The following is a 19341-nucleotide window of genomic DNA, read 5'->3' on the forward strand; positions in this document are numbered from 1 at the left end:
CCCCCCAATGTTCAGCTGTTTCAGCTGCTAACATCAGTCATTACCGTGAATATTGACAGTCATCATGTGTCCCTAATTATATTCACACACACACAAATCTGTTCTTTAAGCCATAGTCTCTTCCACACCAATCAATCAATTTTATTTTATATAACACAATTAACAGCATGCACTATGATATGATATTTCATAGGGATCACAAGATGAAAATTTCAAATATAACTAAAACAAGTCAAATATGCTTTGAATAAACGCACACATAGCAGATATAATAAATGGACCTCTGGTAGACAATAGGAGGATCTTGGGAGCATTTGAATGCATGCCTACCTCATTTAACACAGCAAGAGTCAAAAAGAGCTAAAGAAATCTGGGGTAGCCATTGTCTAAAATTTCAAAACACAGTACTTGTAACTACTAGTTAAAGACAAACAAACACAAAGAGCTATGCAGGTGAAGCACAGATAGATAGGTAGACAGTACTTTATACAAAATAAAGTACAAAAAAGAGTTCTATTTTAATAGCTGTCTCTCTCATTGAGAAGCTGCCTAATTTATTTATTATTAAATAATTGTTAATAGGTCTTATTTAGAACCTGATAGTGATCACCTTTTTACACATATAGATTAGATAACATTCACACATGAGACACACAGTAATTCAGTGAGTAAGTCATGGCTGTCCGTTAATTCAATGATACGCTGTTCATCCATTTATCCGTCTCTGACACTTCCTCTCCTGACTGTATACTAGTGGGAGAGCAGTCCAGTTCGGGAAAGGCATTCCCTGGGGCACGATAGGCAGGAGAATTGCTACCCAGGTACAGTAGGTTGGCATTATTAGAAATAACTTGTTGTTCTCTTCTACCCTTGTTGATGGGTTAAGTTTTTATGGAAGAGATGGAGTCCTTCGATGATGGTCCGTCTCCAAAGTGCACAAACACCAGCAAGTGTCTTGAGCTGCCTATGTGGAATGGAACAGGCCTGGAAGGAATGCTTGGAGTGGTCCTTCCAGAACTTCTTTGAGCCACCCCAAGGTTGGGATTTTTCAGCAAGCAAGCTCAGCATACAGGACCATCCAGTGAGGCCTAGACTCATTCATGTGGATAACATGCCTGGTCCAGTGAAAGACATGGCTGAGCAGCATTGCTTCAAAGCTGTTTGATGAGCAGCGTTTCTTAAATGTAATCTGTATAATCCTGTCCTCCTAAGTGATGCCCAGGGTCTTCTGGATGCAGCAAATATGGAACGTTTCTAGGATGTTTATTTGCTTGTGGTAGGGAGTCCAAGACTCACAGCCATACAGGAGAGTTGATATACATATCATGTGATAGACCACAACCTTGGTTGCCATACAATGATTCTGGTCAGAGAAGACACACTTTATTTTTTTTCTATATAATTTTATTGATTTTATTGAAATCACACAACGTTACATACAAATAGATCAATTTTACAAGAATAGGATTGAAAACAAATCAACCCCCACCCCTGCGAAAGAGAGTATGCGCAGCAGAATAAAACTTTAACCTAGTAAAAATAGGTAAATAGATAAATTAATAAGTGAATATAGATAAATGGAGAAGAAAAAGAAATGGTGAGAGAATCTGCTTCCTCAATGCTTTAAAAGCTTATTCTAAAATGTTATTGATTAGATCCTGCCAGGTTTTGAAAAATTTCTGCACAGATCCTCTAAGTGAGAATTTGATTTTTTTCCAATTTCAAATAATATACTGTATAACATCAGTTACCCACTGACTTAAAAGAGGAGAGTTAGGATTCTTCCAGTTTAGCAAAATAAGTATCCATGCCAATCACATTTTGTTTGTCTTTCTCCACTTTAAGCCCATCTGGGAGTACACTTAAACACAGCTGTTAATGTGTTAGAAGGGATTGTGACACCAAGGCAGTCTGAAAGGCATTTAAAAATTTTTGTCCAGAATGATGTTAATTTGGTGCAGGCCCAAAACATGTGACCAGTGAGGCTGGAACTTGATTGCAGCGTTCACAGGTTGGATCTTGCCCTGGAAACATGTTGGACAATTTTAAACAAGACAGATGTGCTTGATATATAATTTTGAGTTGAATAATTGTATGCTTTGCACATATGGAGCTCAAGTGAATTCTCTGCATTGCTACCTTCCACTCCTTTTCTGATATGTTGAGTGAGAGATCCTTTTCCCACTATCCTCTTGGATCTTTGAAAGGGAGGGACTGTAAAATGGTTTTATATATTGCAGAAATGCTGTCTAGGTCCTCGAAACTGAGCAATATTTTTTCCAACATAGAGGGAGGTGGGAGGTGAGAAAAATTGGGCAGGTTCTGTTTAACAAAGATTCTAATTTGAAGATAGTGAAAGAAATGTGTTTCTGGAAAGTTACATTTAGAAAGTAATTATTTGTAGGATGCAAAGATGTTGTCTATGTACAGATCTCTAAGTGATTTAATTCAAATGTTTTCCAGACATTAAAAACTGCGTAGGTTTGCGAGGGTTGAAAAGGGTGGTTCTCATGCAGAGGCGCCACCAATAAAAGATTCTCTGTCTTAAAATTCTTCCTACATTGGTTCCATATTCTGAGTGAGTGAAGCAGAATTGGGTTGTTATTATATTGGTGATAACTTGCATTTATTGGTGCACAAAGCAAGGAATATAAAGAAGTACTGCAGGATTTTATTTCTATTGCAGACCAAGTCTGCATATGTTCATCTATTTGTGTCCATGTCCAGGTTTTTATAGTTTGTATGTTTGCTGCCAGTAGTAGAACTGAAAGTTAGGTAGAGCCATGCCACCTTCCGCCTTAGGTCTTTGTAGGGTCACTCTTTGGATACGTGGTGTGATGAATGGCCGGCTACATATTCCGGCCCTCACCCCCAGGCCGCCAGGAGGAGCTCTCCCAACAGCGTGGACGTGCCCCAAGTTCCAGCCCTGCTGGATACCTTGGGGGCCACCAGGAGTCGCTGTAGGGGGACTCGGAGGCTCGTATGTGCCCTATAACCCGGGAGTACGTCATGGTCACATGACGGGAAGAAACAACGTGCTCCCGGGGTGAAAAAAAGGACTGATTACCCTGACCCGGAACGAATAAGGACTTGTGGGGTTTGAACAGGAACCACTTCCGGGTCAGGGAGTATAAAGGACTCAGGGGAAAGCCCAGACACTGAGCTGAGCTGGGAGGTAGGGTGGCAAGTGTCTGGGCGAGGAGGAGAGAATTGTGATTAGTATTGTGAATTTATGAGTAGTGTGAAGTGGTGGGTTATTGGTGCACTGTACAAGAGCAAAATAAAGAAGTCTTGTGCTTTTATATCGTGTTTGGAGTGGTACCTGAGGGTCCGAGAGGTGGATCAAGGGCGTATCTGCTACAGTGGATAGTTTAGAACTCCAAATAAATGTGGTTATAGTTGAATCTAATTTCTTAAAAAGCGATTTATTGATGTATATTGGGATGCTTTGAAACAAAAAGAGAAGCTTAAGGAGGATATTCATCTTAATAATGTTAATTCTTCCAGCTAAAGTGAGATGAAGGGTTGACCATCTATGCAAATCTTGCTTAATTTTTTCCATACAGACAGCAAAATTTTGTTGATAAAGAGCTTTATGTTTACTTGTGATGTTTACCCCTAGATATTTAAACTGATCTGCAATGATAAAAGGGAAGGTGTCCAATCTAATATTGTATGCTTGAGAATTCACTGGAAAGAGCACACTTTTAGTCAAATTAATTCTGAGACCAGAAATCTTTTCAAATTCTGTTAGTGCTGTTAGGACTGCAGGCACAGTATTTTGTGGGTCTGATATATACAGTACCATATCATCTGCATATAGAGAAATTTTCTGTTCAAGTCCTTCTCTGATAATCCCCTTTATCTCATGAGCGTTTCGACAGTGAACTGCCAGTGGCTCAATGCCGATTGCAAAAAGTAGTGGTGACAAGGGGCATCCTTGTCTGTTACCACATTCTAGTTTAAAGTAGTCTGAATTAATGTTAATACAAACTAAAGCTTCTGAATTGGTATACAGCCAGTTTGATCCATGCACAGATGTTAGGGCCATGTTCTCCAATTCAGTGAAAAGGTAGTTCCATTCAATCATATGAAATGCTTTTTCTGCATCCAAGGATAATAAAATCTCTGGGATGTTTGACTTTGCGGGTGAATATATTACATTAAACAGGCGTCGAAGATTGGATGCTAAGTGTTGGCCTTTAATAAATCCAGTTTGATCTTGTGATATTACCGAAGGCAGCACTTTCTCCATCCTTCTAGCTAGGACTTTGGAGAGTATCTTAACATCATCATTCAGAAGTGAAATTGGTCTGTATGATGCACATTGTAATACGTCCTTATTTTGTTTAGGAATGATGGTGATTAATGCTTGGTGAAAAGTTTGAGGTAGAATTTTATTGTCTCTAGCTTCTGTGAATGTTGCTAATAGAAGTGGTGAACTTCTTATAAAACTCAGCAGGGTAGCCATCGGGTCCTGCTGCTTTCCCACTCTGAAGTGACTTTATAGCATCTAATAATTCTGATAGTGCCAACAGTTTATCCAATTCCTCTGCACTTAGAGTATCTATTTGTGGTATCTCTAATGAATCCAGAAATGCATTAGATTGTGTCTTATCTTCTTTAAACTCAGTAGAATATTAGGATTTATAGTAGTCTCTAAATGTGTGCATTATATTTTTATGGTCAATGATTTTGTCTCAGTTTGTGTTGGTGATTGCTGGGATTGCATTGCGAACTTCTTGCTTCTGGATTTGTTGAGCTAAAAGCTTATTAGCTTTCTCTCCATGTTCATAGTAATGTCAATGTCAATGTCAATTTATTTATATAGCACGTTTAAAACAACATAGGAATGCTGTGGTGAAAGTGCTTTACAATAATAGAATAAAAGAAAAACAAACAAATAACATAAATAGAAATAAAAATATATGAACATAAATAATAAAAATAAAATAAATAATAATAAAATATAAATAAATAAAATAAATAATAAATAGAAGTAAAGTTATATAATCACAATGAGGAAATCATCAATATTACTGAAGGTCACGGAATGCAAGTGAATAGAAATGAGTCCTTAATCTTGTTTTAAACAGTTCAATTGTAGACAACTCCTTTATGTAATGAGGTAAAGAGTTCCACAGGTGAGGAGCAGCAGCTGCAAAGGCCCTGTCCCCCTTGGTTTTACACTTGGTACGAGGGACAACAAGAGACAACTGACCAGAAGATCTAAACACTCTGGATGGCTGGTGTAAAACACACAATTCAGATAAATAGGCAGGAGCAAGCCCATGTAAAGTTTTAAAAACTAACAACAAGATTTGAAAATCAATTCGAAAACTGACAGACAGCCAGTGTAAAGAAGCTAAAATAGGAGAAACAGAGTCATACTTTCTTGCCCCAACCAGAAAGCGAGCGGCAGCATTCTGGACCAACTGTAACGTGTGTATCAGGGATTTGCTAATCCCAGAATACAGCGAGTTGCAGTAATCAAGGCAAGAAAAGATAAAAGCATGAGTAGCTTTCTCAAGACCTCTAGAAGATAAAAAAGGCTTGATCTTACCTAATAGATGAAGCTGGAAAAAGCAACTCTTGACTACAGAATTTACTTGTTTCTCAAAAGAGAGGTTACTGTCAAAGATTACACCAAGATTGCGGACTTGAGGTTTGCAAAAGACAGAGAAAGAGCCGAGAAGTCCAAGACCAATTTGGGCTTTAGCTGATGGACCCACTATAAGCACCTCCGTTTTATTTTGATTCAGATTTATTATTATTATTAGCCATCCAGGATCTAAGTTTAGAAAGACAGTTGTGGAGCTGATTTATTGCAGAGTTGCAGACAGGAATATAAACCTGTGTATCATCCACATAGCAGTGAAAAGAAATGTTAAATTTCCTAAAAATAGTTCCAATAGGATGCAGGTATATAGAGAATAAAATAGGACCCAAAATGGATCCCTGAGGAACACCATATTTAAGAGGAGCAGTAGACGAAAAAGAGGAATTTAAAGTCACTGAAAAGTGTCTACCAGTTAAATATGACCTGAACCAGTTAAGAGCAGCCCCTTTAAGCCCAACAAGATGTTCAACCCGCATCAGCAATATCTCATGGTCAATAGTGTCAAAGGCAGTGGACAGGTCAAGGAGGAGAAGGACTGCCGCGTCACCTGAGTCAGTAATAATAGAGATGTCATTGAATACTTTCAGGAGGGCCATCTCAACACGATGAAAACGCCTAAAGCCAGATTGGTAGATCTCAAATAAATTATTGGAGTTAAGGTGATCGACCAATTGATTATAAATAATTCTTTCTAGAATTTTAGCCAGAAATGACAGTTGAGAAATTGGGCAAAAATTGGCTAAAACTCCAGGATCTAATTCTGCCTTTTTTAGATAGGGATGGACCGCAGCATGTTTAAAAAATGAAAGTACAACCCCCACACTTATAGAATCATTGATAATGGCTAGTAAAGATGGGCCCAAAACATCAAAGGTTTCCACTAAGAGGCGTGGTGGTACAATATCGAGAGGGCTGGGAGCTGGTTTAAGGGTGTCAATAGTTCTTTTTAACTGTGAAAGTGAGACTAGATCAAAGGATTCTAAGACTGTTTAACAGTAGGAAGTTCATAGCCAGTTTGAACAATGCCACAGCGGATAGTATCAATTTTGCTGACAAAGAATGATAGAAACTGCTCACATGAATGAACAGTGCTATTTAATCCTATCACAGAATGAGGGTGAATGACCGCATTAATTGAATTAAATAAGACTGTAGGATTCTTAGAATGATGGGATACTAAATCAGCAAAGAAATCATGTTTAGATTTCTTAACGGCTGCCTGGAAGTTGAATAGAGAAGTCCTAAAAATTTGTTTAGAAACAATCAGTCCATCTATTTTCCAACGTCGTTCAGCAGCTCGACAGGCACAGTGCAGCGATCGCATAGTTTCATTTAGCCAGGGAGCAGGTCTACCCTTATTACAGTGTATCTTGGGCAGAGCAATTGAGTCTAAAACTGTTTTACAAGAAGAATGAAATTTTAAGACAGAATCATCGATATCATTATTTTGGACATGCACATCAAGACTAGAGAATATGGTTTTAAAATCGGATATAATAGAAGAATGTAAAAAGCGCGAGCAGTGTTGGGGACAGCTAGTAGTCAAGACATCAACAGTAATATTCATATCCATCATTATAGAAAAATGATCAGTGAAAGAAACATTGCATAAATCAATATTATTAACTGAAATATCACGAGTAAGAATGAGATCAAGGGTGTGACCGAGAGAGTGAGTTGGCATATTAATATGCTGGATAAAATCAAATGAGTCCAATAGTGATAAAAAGTCATTGACCAAAGGTTTGACAACAAACGTGAATGTTAAAATCACCAACAATAAATACTTTGTCATAGGAGAGGGTAATATCAGCCAGGAGATCAGAGAATTCAGAAATGAAGGTATCATTAAATACAGCAGGTCTATAAACCACGACAAACAACAAAGAAGGGGAGCTGCACACTTCGAAAAGATAGATAGATAGATAGATAGATAGATAGATAGATAGATAGATAGATAGATAGATAGATAGATAGATAGATAGATAGATAGATAGATAGATAGATAGATAGATAGATAGATAGATAGATAGATACTTTATTAATCCCAAGGTGAAATTCACATACTCCAGCAGCAGCATACTGATACAAAAAAACAATATTAAAGAGTAATAAAAATGTAGGTAAAAACAGACAATAACTTTGAATAATGTTAACGTTTACCCCCCGGGTGGAACTGAAGAGTCACATAGTTTGGTATTGGAACGATCTCCTCAGTCTGTCAGTGGAGCAGGACAGTGACAGCAGTCTGTTGCTGAAGCTGCTCCTCTGTCTGGACATGACACTGTTTAGTGGATGCAGTGGATTCTCCATAATTGATAGGAGCCTGCTGAGCGTCCATTGCTGTGCCACGGATGTCAAACTGTCTAGCTCCATGCCTACAATAGAGCCTGCCTTCCTCACCAGTTTGTCCAGGCGTGAGGCGTCCTTCTTCTTTATGCTGCCACCCCAGCACACCACTGCGTAGAAGAGGGCACTCACCACAACCGTCTGATAGAACATCTGCAGCATCTTATTGCAGATGTTGAAGGAACATCTTCTAAGGAAGTATAGTCGGCTCTGTCCTCTCTTGCACAGAGCATCAGTATTGGCAGTCCAGATGATCATGGGGTCCAGGAGGGGCCTGGGCCTCCTAAAATCCACCACCAGCTCCTTGGTTTTGCTGGTGTTCAGGTGTAGGTGGTTTCAGTTGCACCATTTAACAAACTCCTTGATGAGGTTCCTATACTCCACCTCCTGCTCACTCCTGATGCAGCCCACAATAGCAGTGTCGTCAGTGAACTTTTGCACGTGGCAGGACTCCGAGTTGTATTGGAAGTCCGATGTATATAGGCTGAAAAGGACTGGAGAAAAGTACAGTCCCCTGCGGCGCTCCTGTGTTGCTGATCACAATGTCAGACCTGCAGTTCCCGAGATGCACATACTGAGGTCTGTTTGTAAGATAGTCCACGATCCATGCCACCAGGTATGAATCTACTCCCATCTCTGTCAGCTTGTCCCTAAGTAACAGAGGTTGGATGGTGTTGAAGGCTCTAGATAAGTCTAGAAACATAATTCTTACAGCACCACTGCCTCTATCCAAGTGGGAGAGTGATCGGTGTAGCATTTAGATGATGGCATCCAGTTCAAAGCTGCTAAACGGACCCTTTGTAAGGCTCTGACACAAGAACATACTTTTAAAAACAGTGGCAATGCCCCCACCATTACGAGGTCAGCTGCAGTGAGTTTAAAAATGAATAACCTGATGGTACCAAGTCAGTAAAACATGAAGAGTCACTATTTAAAATTCAGGTTTCAGTGATGAAAAAGAAATCCAGATTATTTGAGGTAATAAAGTCTTGCAGAATAAAGGTTTTATTAGACACTGATCTCACGTTCAAGAGAGTAGTCTTGATAGAGGTAGAAGAGCTTGTTGCGGGATGAGCACGGGTGAGCGTGCAAAGATTAGTGGCATTTACTGCCCGAGAGCTCTCCGAGGAGGAGTGATGCCGCCTTGAAATGGAGAACTTAAATCCGGTGTCCAGCGCCCATGAACCAGGGATGGAGTCCTGTGCAGGAGAAGATGGGTCATAGACGACTCGCAGGCATCGGGAATCAAAACTCTGGGACTTGAGTCAGTGTTGTCTAACAGCAATTCCGGCTGTTTTTACACGATGGCGGCAGGTGCGTTTGCGTCTCCGGGGGGCATTCAACAAACTGATACAGGTGAACACCGGTGTCCAGGTGAAGAAGTCAGGAAATTAATAAAACAAAGGTGGAGGTTCACAAAAAATCTCATCAGGAGATGAAAATTGAGAGGAAAGCAAGCCAGAAAATATGTTAAGTAAAGACTCACGATCGTAGGACAGTGTCCGTTGAGATAAACTAAAACATAAAAACAAAGTTAAAACATAGACTAGCGAGATGAGCAGATGGCCAGCCACAACAGTCGGCGCCATCTTCAAACCATGATGTCTTGATTTATAAATAAGTTGTTCAGTTTCTTTAGTTGTCAAGTGGTTGAGTTCTGAATGCAGAGCCTGCCTTTTCCTATGAAGAGCCTCACTTGGACACCTGGGATGTTCTTGATCTATTCTAGTAATTTCGCTGGTTAGCTTTGATATCTGCTTGGTTTCCAATTTATTTCTATGGGAAAAATATGAGATAATCTGTCCTCTTAAGAAGGCCTTCAGGGTTTCCCAGAGTATTCCTGCAGAGACGTCTGAGGATGTGTTTGTCTGTAGAAAAAAATCTGATTTGTTTTGATATAAATTCTGTAAAGTTCTCGTCTGCTAATAAAAGCGGGTTAAGATGCCATCTGCGAATATGTGGAGCATAATGATTTTAGCTCCAAGATCAGAGGGGCATGGTCGGAAATAACAATAGCGTCGTACTTGCAGGATTTAATAGTAGGCAAGAAATTGTTATCTACAAAGAAATAATCAATTCTTGAGTAGCAATGATGCACTGGTGAGTAGAAGGAATATGTCCTTGAGTTTAGGTTTAGAAATCTCCAGAGGTCTGATAAGTTGTGGTCAGTTACAAACTGTGTAATTGTCTTTGCAGTGTCAGATTTCATCCCCCCTGTGACAGGAGACCTATCTAGATTAGGATTTAAAACACAATTAAAATCCCCAGTCATTATAATTTTATATATGTTCATATTGGGAATGGATGCAAATACATTTTGGATGAAGTCCCTATCATCCACATTGGGTGCATAAACATTTATCAAAATCACTTTACAATTAAATAAATTACCCATGACAATAATGTATCTTCCTTCAGGATCAGATACAACATCTGATACTACAAATGAGGCTGTTCTATGGATAAGAATTCCCACACCTCTAGTTTTTTTTTTTGTAAAGCTGGAATGGAACATTTGGCCAGTCCAATCTTTTTGCAGCCGGAACTGATCCTTGCTTAATAAGTGGGTCTCCTGTAAAAATACTATTTTAGCATTTAGACACACTTTCTAAGGTGGCTGAAAGCAGTGAAGGCTTGTCAAAGATGATTCAGATTTTCCTCAGTCATAGAGGCATCACTAGAGATTATGCTTCCAAGGTATCAGAAGAATTGTGTTTTCCCCAGTGTCATGCTGCCAATCATGATGCCTGTTGGCGGATCTATGTGCTGCAAGGCAGTGTGAATGGCCAGCTTCTTGGAAGTGCTGATTTACTGGCCCATCCAGGATTAAACCAAGTGTAAGGACTCAGTGGTCCTCTAAAGGCTTTCTTCATTTACACATGAGGAATACACATGAAGAGGGACTACATGGATTTACATTTTAACCCTGCTACAACATCCTTTAGCATCTGTAGGGTTCTCATGTCCCCTTCTATTATGCAAATATATACTGACAACTACACCCAAATATGAATATTAATGAGGTAAGTTTAAATTCAGAATCAGTAAAATTAAAACTAAACATTAAAATTCAAACTTGCAAAACATGAAACTTCATCATTTCCCTGTCTTTTTTATGCAGCTTAACACATGAAATTTATCGCATACTGGTAAAATCAATTCTATTTATGCCTGTCGTTCACATCGTCATGGAGGTGTGCAGTAAGTTTTTTAAAAATATGACATGTTGCATATTTTGCATACACAGACACATTAAAACACAGTATTGTGCACATTACTGTGTTTTTCCACAGGTTAACTTACTACACAGAAAGTCACTCCTAAACTGCTCTTACTGTATCTAGTAACCTCCTTAACCTGGTGAAGGATATGCACACTTTAAGCACTGTTATTTTTGTTATAGCCAAGGTCCTAATTTGAGACCCAGAGGTAGTTCGTAGTGTGGTGGGTGCAGCAACACGTGGTATTAGTGCATTCTCACAACCTCTCTCTATCTAATGCATCTTAATATTTTGCATTTATGTGGTATCTTTTAATATCTTGAAAAACAATTAGTCAAGATTAAAATACAGTAAAATTACTGTAAAAATGGCAAACATTGGAAACTCTACAGGTGCTAGCAAGAATGCCTAACTCATTTTAACAAGCAAGCTATTTAAAAAGCAATCCCACATTATAAAACTACAAGGTAGTGTAAAGCACAGCAGTGACTGACAAAGCAACAGCAAGTGTCAAAAGGAGCTATTAAAATTAACCATGCATATAGTATATAAATACTAAACAGGCTACAAACTAATAGTACAACATAATTGGTATATTATGAGTAATGCTGTCAAGCCAAGCAGACCAAAATAGAATATCATGCAATATGGAAGTGACAGTATAGTCAGATTCTATTAGAACTTGCAAAAGGATGGAGAGCAGTTCAAAAACAAAAGAAAGCAAGTGGGATTCTTTCTGTTTCAGTGACATACTTTAGGGAAGATAATCAACAGTACACAAATCACTCCTTGGTTATCTTACAAAAAACAAATGGAAGAGTCAGTGTGAAACAAAATACTATACCATATCATTTTCAAAGCCCACTTAATTCCTGAGCAGGACCCTGGTCCCCCTGGAGCCAATCCCAGCATGCACAGGGCTCAAATCAGGAACAATACCCTGGACAGGGTGCCAGTCTATTACAAGGCAACACACTTACACACCACATATACTCTAGGGCAGGGGTGCCCAACTCCAGTCCTGGAGGGCCACAGTGGCTGCAGGTTTTCATTCTAGCCCTTTTCTTAATTAGTGACCTGTTTTTGCTGCTAATTAACTTCTTTTGAATTAAGTTTAATTGACTTGGTTTTTTAAGAAATGTTTCCCTGAATTTCTTCGTCGTTCCTCTGAATTGCTTCATTTCTTTCCTTAAATGGCACCAATGCAGAAGTGATATGTGAAGTGAGTGAGCCAACAGAAGGCCAGCTAAGTCAGGGCCTGAAACTCCAACCAATTTCACTCCAACCAGTTGCTTAATGAGGCGCTGAGTCTTGTCGTTAATTAAACCCGTTCTTTAATTCCATGGCTTGTTGCCACTCTCATTTTGCAATAGCAGACATTTCCAAAATTAAGGATTTTCTCTTTTCTAAGAGCAGATCAGCATTCTTGAGACCTTCACCTTTCTTTATTTTCAGATATTGTATGATGGTCACAGTTTGCTGGGCCTGTTTTGGCTCATTTTATGTCTTGTTATTGTTTGGCTGCTAATTAAGGAAAAAGAAACAATTAAGGGGTCTGAGTCTCCAAGAGCAAGTCAAAGAAAATGAATTCAAAAGAAGTTAATTAGCAGCAAAAACCGGTCACTCATTAAGAAAAGGGTTAGAATGAAAACCTGCGTCCACTGCGGCCCTCCAGGACTGGAGTTGGGCACCCCTGCTCTAGGGCACAGGTGTCAAACTCTGGTCCTCGAGGGCCGCAGTGGCTGCATGTTTTTATTCTAACCATCTTCTTCATTAGTGAGCCGTTTTTACTGCTAATTAACTTCTTTTGCTTTAGTTTTAATTAACTTGACTCAGGCCCCTTAATCGTCTCTTTTTCCTTAATTAGTAGCCAAACAATAATGAGACATCAAACAAGCCACCATATGACAGAAAAAACAGAAAAATCAACAGATTTGGAAATGTCTGCTGTGGCAGAATGGGAGCAGCAACAAGCCATTGAATTAAATAATGGGCTTACTTAACAGCAAGAATCAGCTTCTCATTAAGAGACTGGTTGGAGTGAAACTGGTTGGAGTTTGAAATCCCAGTTTAGCTGGTCATCTGTTGGCTCGTTTCACGTCTCATTTCTGTTTGGCTGCCATTTAATGAAGAAACAAATCAATTCAGAGGACTGAATCCTTAAAAACAGGGCTATTGAAATGAAGGGAAAAGGAGTTAATTAGCAGTGAAAACTACTCACTGATTAGGAAAAGGGTTAGAATGAAAACCTGTAGCCACTGCGGCCCTCCAGGCCCGGAGTTCGACACCCCTGCTCTAGGACAAATTTAGCATTGCCAATCCAACTAACTTGCATGTCCTTAGACTGTGGGGGAAACCTACAGCACCCAGAGGAGACCCAAACAGACACAGCGCAAAAAATATGAGCCGATCTTCGGGGCGGAAGATGGCCACCACCGGAGCAGAGCAGGGTTTGTAGAAGGTGAAAGGGGCGGACGCATAGCCAATTAGCCACATGGTAGCGGGAAGGTAAACAGACAGCCCTTAAAGTGGCAGCAGGACAGAAACAGGAAGGCAGGCAAACACAATGATTCAATCAACAAGGTTTATGAAAAAATTAAATGAAAGAACTATATACATACAATAAATAGAAATCAAACAACAATCCAAGAAAAAATAACATGAAATAACTATATACATACAATAAATATAACATGAAATAACTATATACATACAATAAATAAAAATCAAACAACAATCCAAGGTTTATAAAAAAATAACATGAAATAACTATATACATACAATAACTAAACAAATAAATATCAAACAACAATTTTTGCAATAAAAAAATAACTGTCAGTGCCATAACCTGCAGATGAAGCCCAAAATTAAAAAAGAAAATTGAGAGGAGGAGGCCTGCCAACATATAAAGTGCCAGTCATTTGCAAAAATTGAAAACAAAAAAAGTTAAAACAGCTTGAAAAAGGAAGGAGGTCTCCTTGACAACATATAAAGTGCCAGTTATTTGCAAAGATTGCCAAAAAAAAAGTAAAAACAGCTTGAAAAAGGAAGGAGGCATCCTTGACAACATATAAAGTGCCAGTCATTTGCAAAGATTGCCAAAAAAAAGTAAAAACAGCTTAAAAAAGGAAGAAGGCCTTCCTTTCTGACAACATACAAAGTGCCAGGCAGTTATACAGATTAACAAAAATCTTAAGCAGGCCTCCTCGTGAACAAAAAAAAAAAAAGAAGAAGAAGAAGCAATGTATGGGCCCATCTACAAATTGAATAATTAATTAATCAATCAATCAATCAATTAATCAATTAATTAATTAAAGAAAGAAAGAATTTTTTTTAAATGGCAATCCCCCCTGGCACGATTTTGCTTTTCACTTCTCTTTTCCTCCAGCCACTCCAGTACAGTTTTGCCGGCTGAGGTGGAGCAAAAGGTTTCCCTCCCAAAGTGGCTGTGGCCGAACTCTTTCGTTTTTGGACGGCCACAGCGCTGGCAAACAAAGGCCTCCACCTTTTTCCTTTGTTTGAGAGGGATACCTTGCTGTCGTGCCAGCTCCTCCACCTCCTGCTTCTTCCTCTGCCGCCAGGCAGTGGTGCGGGGTACTGAAGTTTCGGCTGGTGGCGGTGGAAGCGGAGGGACGGCAGTGTCTGTCGGCGGGGGGAGTGGCTGGGTGGCGGGTGGTTCATGTGGCACGGGGGGGTGCCCGACGATTGGTCGTGGTGTCACCTCCATGGGGCCCCTAGCTCGCTGTGTCGCCTGACCAGATGGGTCAGGTGGGTCATGGTATTCAAAATCTTGTGCAGTGGTCTGCTCGGGGCCTGTGGGTCGTGGGCGTACGGCAGGGGCAGGCTTTGAAGCAAGAGCCGACCTGCTTGGCAATGGGACGGTCATCTCCAGAGCCCGCCTTACCAGCTCCCTGGTGCGAGAATAGTGCCTACAGGGACACAAAGCAAAGGAAAGGAAGTCAGGGTGGGAGGGAGGAGAGGGGCATGGTGGACCCCATTTGTCTAGTGTGTGCTTACCATTCTGCCAAGGTGCGCTGATTGAGGGGGAATAGCTGAATGTGTGTTTGGGACACGAGTAAGTAAGTTTGTAAGGACATTCTCCTGAATGCAGATGTAATCGCGTATTACAGCTGCCCAGCGGTTCACCCTCACGCCGCAGATGGTGGTTCCTTCAGTGTGAATCCTGGACAGCTCTATACAAACAGTCTCCACAAGGCGGCTGATGTTTGGCATCAGTGCGGCTTGGCCGCCTTGGCCGACCATGCACTTAGAAAATTCGGGGGGTGGGTTTGGGAGGGAGAGAGAGAGAGAGAGAGAGAGAGAGAGAGTCAGTCAGTCAGTCAGTCAGTCAGTCAGTCCTGCCATCGATATCTGAACAAAAGGAAAGAGGCCACACCAAAGAGATTGAGCACCTACCGTCACAAGCTCTCCACTCCCGGTATGACACTGGTCTGTGAGTGCTTGCGTCGGAACCTCCCCTTCACCTGTCTTTCCTGGTGGCATGGCGGGAAGTGGACTGGGGCCTTGTCGCCCTCTGGCAATCGTTTCCAGAGGGCGACGATCTCCACCACTTGCTGCTGCGTCACATAAGCATGGTGACGCAGTTTCAAGAGACTACAGGTCAGGTTGACCATGTTCTGGTAACCTGGGCCACTGTCAGGTCCAAGGCTATTCTGTTGGGGGAAGAGAGCTAAAGTGAGAAAGGGGAGTACTCATCAGATATTCCACAGTTATATCACGACTCGTCGGGAGAGACTTACCAACTCATGGGACACCCTTTGAATGGCCTCGTCTCCAGGGGAGGTCTCCTGGTCGGCTGGCCCAGACTGTGAGGCGCCGATGGCAAGGCGCGACTGAGATGTGTCAGACGTCAGCGGTTTCGAAGTAGGCCGGGCAAAGTCCTCCTCTAGGCCGAAGAGGGTGTGGCAGAGATGCTCCTCTACCGACCCCTTGTCCTCTTGGAAGCCCTCGTCAACACTATCGTCATCATCATCTGTGTCCATCCTATCCAGAGCATTGGGATCCCTGCCAATTACTTTCTCCAGCACTTGACCGGTCTGTGAAAACAGGTACTGGACGCCAATGAGCTCACCTGTGAAAAAGAGGGAACTGGTTTAAAATGAAAATGAGGAAATGACAGACAAGACAAGACAAGACAAGACAAAACAAGACAAGGGCTGGACACCCACCTCACCAGTGTACTTCGCAGGCCGGGAGTAATCCTCAACCAGCTTCTTGTGAAACACAAGTTTGCTCAGCTGATTGAAGGAGTGCTGGAGTTGGCCACTGTAGCAGACAATATCACGGTCTGCTGCCTCCACTGCCTGTGCCGCGCGGTCCTTGTTCCACTGCGCCAGGCCTTCCAGGAGATAGGCCTGAAAGTGGGCTGCACTGGCTGAAGTGCCTGAAAGACACGGTGAGAGAGACAGAGAGAAATATACAATGCCAACCACTCCCTCGCACAACACAAGTCACAAAGAACAGGTTTCTGGGCACCCTTACCAGGTATGAAGCAGTTCAAATGCAGGTGGAACGACTCCAATGAAGTTGAACCTTGCGCACGCTGGGTGGGTCCAGGATGCAGTGGAGGTGGCACCTCAGAGTCTTGCAAATGTCCTGGATCTTGTCACGGTCCAAAAGCGGGATACCCATGATGTCAGTGGTGTCCCAGAAGGCCTCCAGCATCTCGTCAATGAGCCGGCCGGTCTCCTCCACCTCATGCGTGCGGCAGCAGCAGTGGCGGGCCAGCTCCTTTAACGGGATGTTTCCAAAGCCAGAGCCTCGGGGACCCTTCCCCGCATCACCAGCCTTGGCCTGTCTCAGCCGGGCGATGTCTCCCTGGTCCCACTCAAAAATACAGAACGAGAGACGCGCCATGAATAGGCTGTATAGTGGGTGGCACTCCGTGGTGACACCCGCTGTGAAGCGTCGCATCAGGTGCCACAAGTCGAGCCGCACCACTAGCTGATCCCACTGGTGGAATAACAGGGACACCTTTGATGGCCCCCCGTGGGAACAGCAGTCTCAGTCCACATACAGGACCAGAGGCGGGGACACACTGGCATCACGGTATCGCTGCATCAGCCCGGTGGCCATGGGGTGCAGGCCAGCGCCCTCGGCTGCAGTGAGGACGTTGATCAAGATCTGGCCGTGCTCATTCCCTACGTTGGTCACCCAGGCTGCCATACCTGCCGCGGCACCAGCGAGTTTCTTGGCCACCTGAACGATGAAAGGGAGAGTGACAGTGAGCTGGAAGGAAAGGAGAAAAGAAGGAAGGAGGGAATGGCAATATTGCTCACCTTCTTGGTCGAGTCCATCTTCAAGATCGAGCTGAAGATGGAGGTGATCCGGGTCTTGGTCTCTTCTAGCCTCGAAGCCACCTCCCTGGCGTAGACGGACAGCAACCACTTTGCACCGGGTACCGGGGTCATCCGTGGTGGTTGAATGAGACTTGCAGATGGCTCGGCACCCGATGCGATGAACTTGGACAACGCAAACATGTACATTTTGGACTGCAACATCCAGGACCTGGTGTGCTCCTCGAGCAGATATCTGCGCAGCCGGTTGGCCCCGTTGCCCAGCGTGCGCTCACGCATCTGCCCAATGAGCTTTTTTGTCGCAGGATAACCTGTGTTAGAGAGAACAGATGTTATTACTGCCCGCGTGTGCCCGTCTACCTGTGGAGAGTTGACCCAGCCATCGAAGACTCCTTGTCTGACCTGTAAGTCAGGATAGCTGGAAACTTATCCCGGTGGGTATGGTGCAGATGATCCAGGACATCCTGCGACCAGCCTGCCACCTTCTTCCTGCAGCGCCAGCACTCCAGGTACTCTGTGGCCATAAAGTACCATCCGTCTGCGTCCAGGACCCTCCGGACAGTCCTGTAGAGTCTGGCTCCCAACAACCTGTGGCTGCATACCGTGCAGGAGAGCTTGTAGCCCCACATGCGGTACGGCATCCACAGGAAGAACGGGCATTGAAAAAAGGTGTCAGGCGATGTTGGGGGCTGAAGGTGCATGTTGCGGGGGCTGGGAGGATGCCACCAAAGGCTTTCCGCACTTGCCCGTGGTGAAAAGGACCCGGCTTACCCACATGTGCTGTTCTTTAGGAAGTGAGGTCCTCCAGCCCTCGGGCAAAAGTAGCTGTGTGTGTGTGTGAGAGAGAGAGAGAGAAAGAAAGAGAGACAGCATGAGGAAGAGAAAAACAAACAAAAACAATCAGACAGGCCCTGTTCCTTTCCCGGCAATGGCATTCAAAGAAACACATTCTTTTAACTCACCTCTCTCCTGGCTACAGACAGCGTTTGCGAAGGCTGCTTTCCCTGATCAGCCGTCGGTTGGGAGCGCTGAGATGGCACAGGCCCTCCACTGGTTTCAGACTGGGAGGTAGATACTGGGGAAGGTTATTTACAAATTCAAACAAATAACAGGTTAAACAGAAAAAGTGAAGGAGCCACCACCAGTTTCCATGGGTGGCTGTCACTTACCAGCATCCAACTCCATTCTGGCAGACAGCAGCACGTCATCGGGAATCTCGACAACAGAGGCTGCTGCAGAGAGAGAGGCAGTAGGGGGCAACAGTAGTAGTTTTGGAAAGGGAGGAGGTTGCTGCCGCCTTCGCCTCGTCTCTCCGCCGCACATACAGCTGGAGCGCATGCATCCTGGTTCCGACTTTGGTGGTCTGGCGCTGGAGCCATTTGATGTAACTGCGTTGGGGTACAAAACCGGGAACGGTAACTGGTAAACAAATGGAAGCAGGGTCCCACTACCTTGCTGAGCCCTTCCCCTCAGACCCCACCCAAAAGTCTCTCACCTGTTGGCCTCCCGATCTTCTGCATCGTAAAGGACCTGAAACGTCAGGTGTCAGGTGACCTGGCCATCTTCGCGCTCTCTCTGGTGGGTTGCCAACACCATGATGGCATAGTCGAGGTCATGGGTCAGCAACCATTTAAAAGTTTGACCCCAGTACTGTCCAAACTGGAGCTTGCTGGCACTGCGCACCAGCTTGGAGTCTCCGGGGTCACCATCTGCTGCCCACACATGTCTCCTGGCCTGCTTCCTGACCATCTCAGCCGACTTGACCCTGGATGGCATGGCGCTGCTCAGGTCGTATGCCTTGACGACCTGGATTGCCTCGATGGAGGCCTTGAGG

At 43.0% G+C, this 19341-nt stretch overlaps 1 long non-coding RNA gene across 1 annotated transcript; it reads left to right on the forward strand.

The window, feature by feature from the left end:
* The first annotated feature begins 13749 nt into the window (after positions 1–13749).
* Positions 13750–14305, forward strand: LOC127529740 (uncharacterized). The gene is made up of 2 exons (XR_007936330.1): positions 13750–14162; positions 14245–14305. It is a non-coding gene; the product is annotated as an uncharacterized LOC127529740 (long non-coding RNA).
* Positions 14306–19341: the final 5036 nt, after the last annotated feature.

Source organism: Erpetoichthys calabaricus, chromosome 12 (assembly GCF_900747795.2).
Source record: "Erpetoichthys calabaricus chromosome 12, fErpCal1.3, whole genome shotgun sequence".
NCBI classification, from domain to species: domain Eukaryota; kingdom Metazoa; phylum Chordata; class Cladistia; order Polypteriformes; family Polypteridae; genus Erpetoichthys; species Erpetoichthys calabaricus.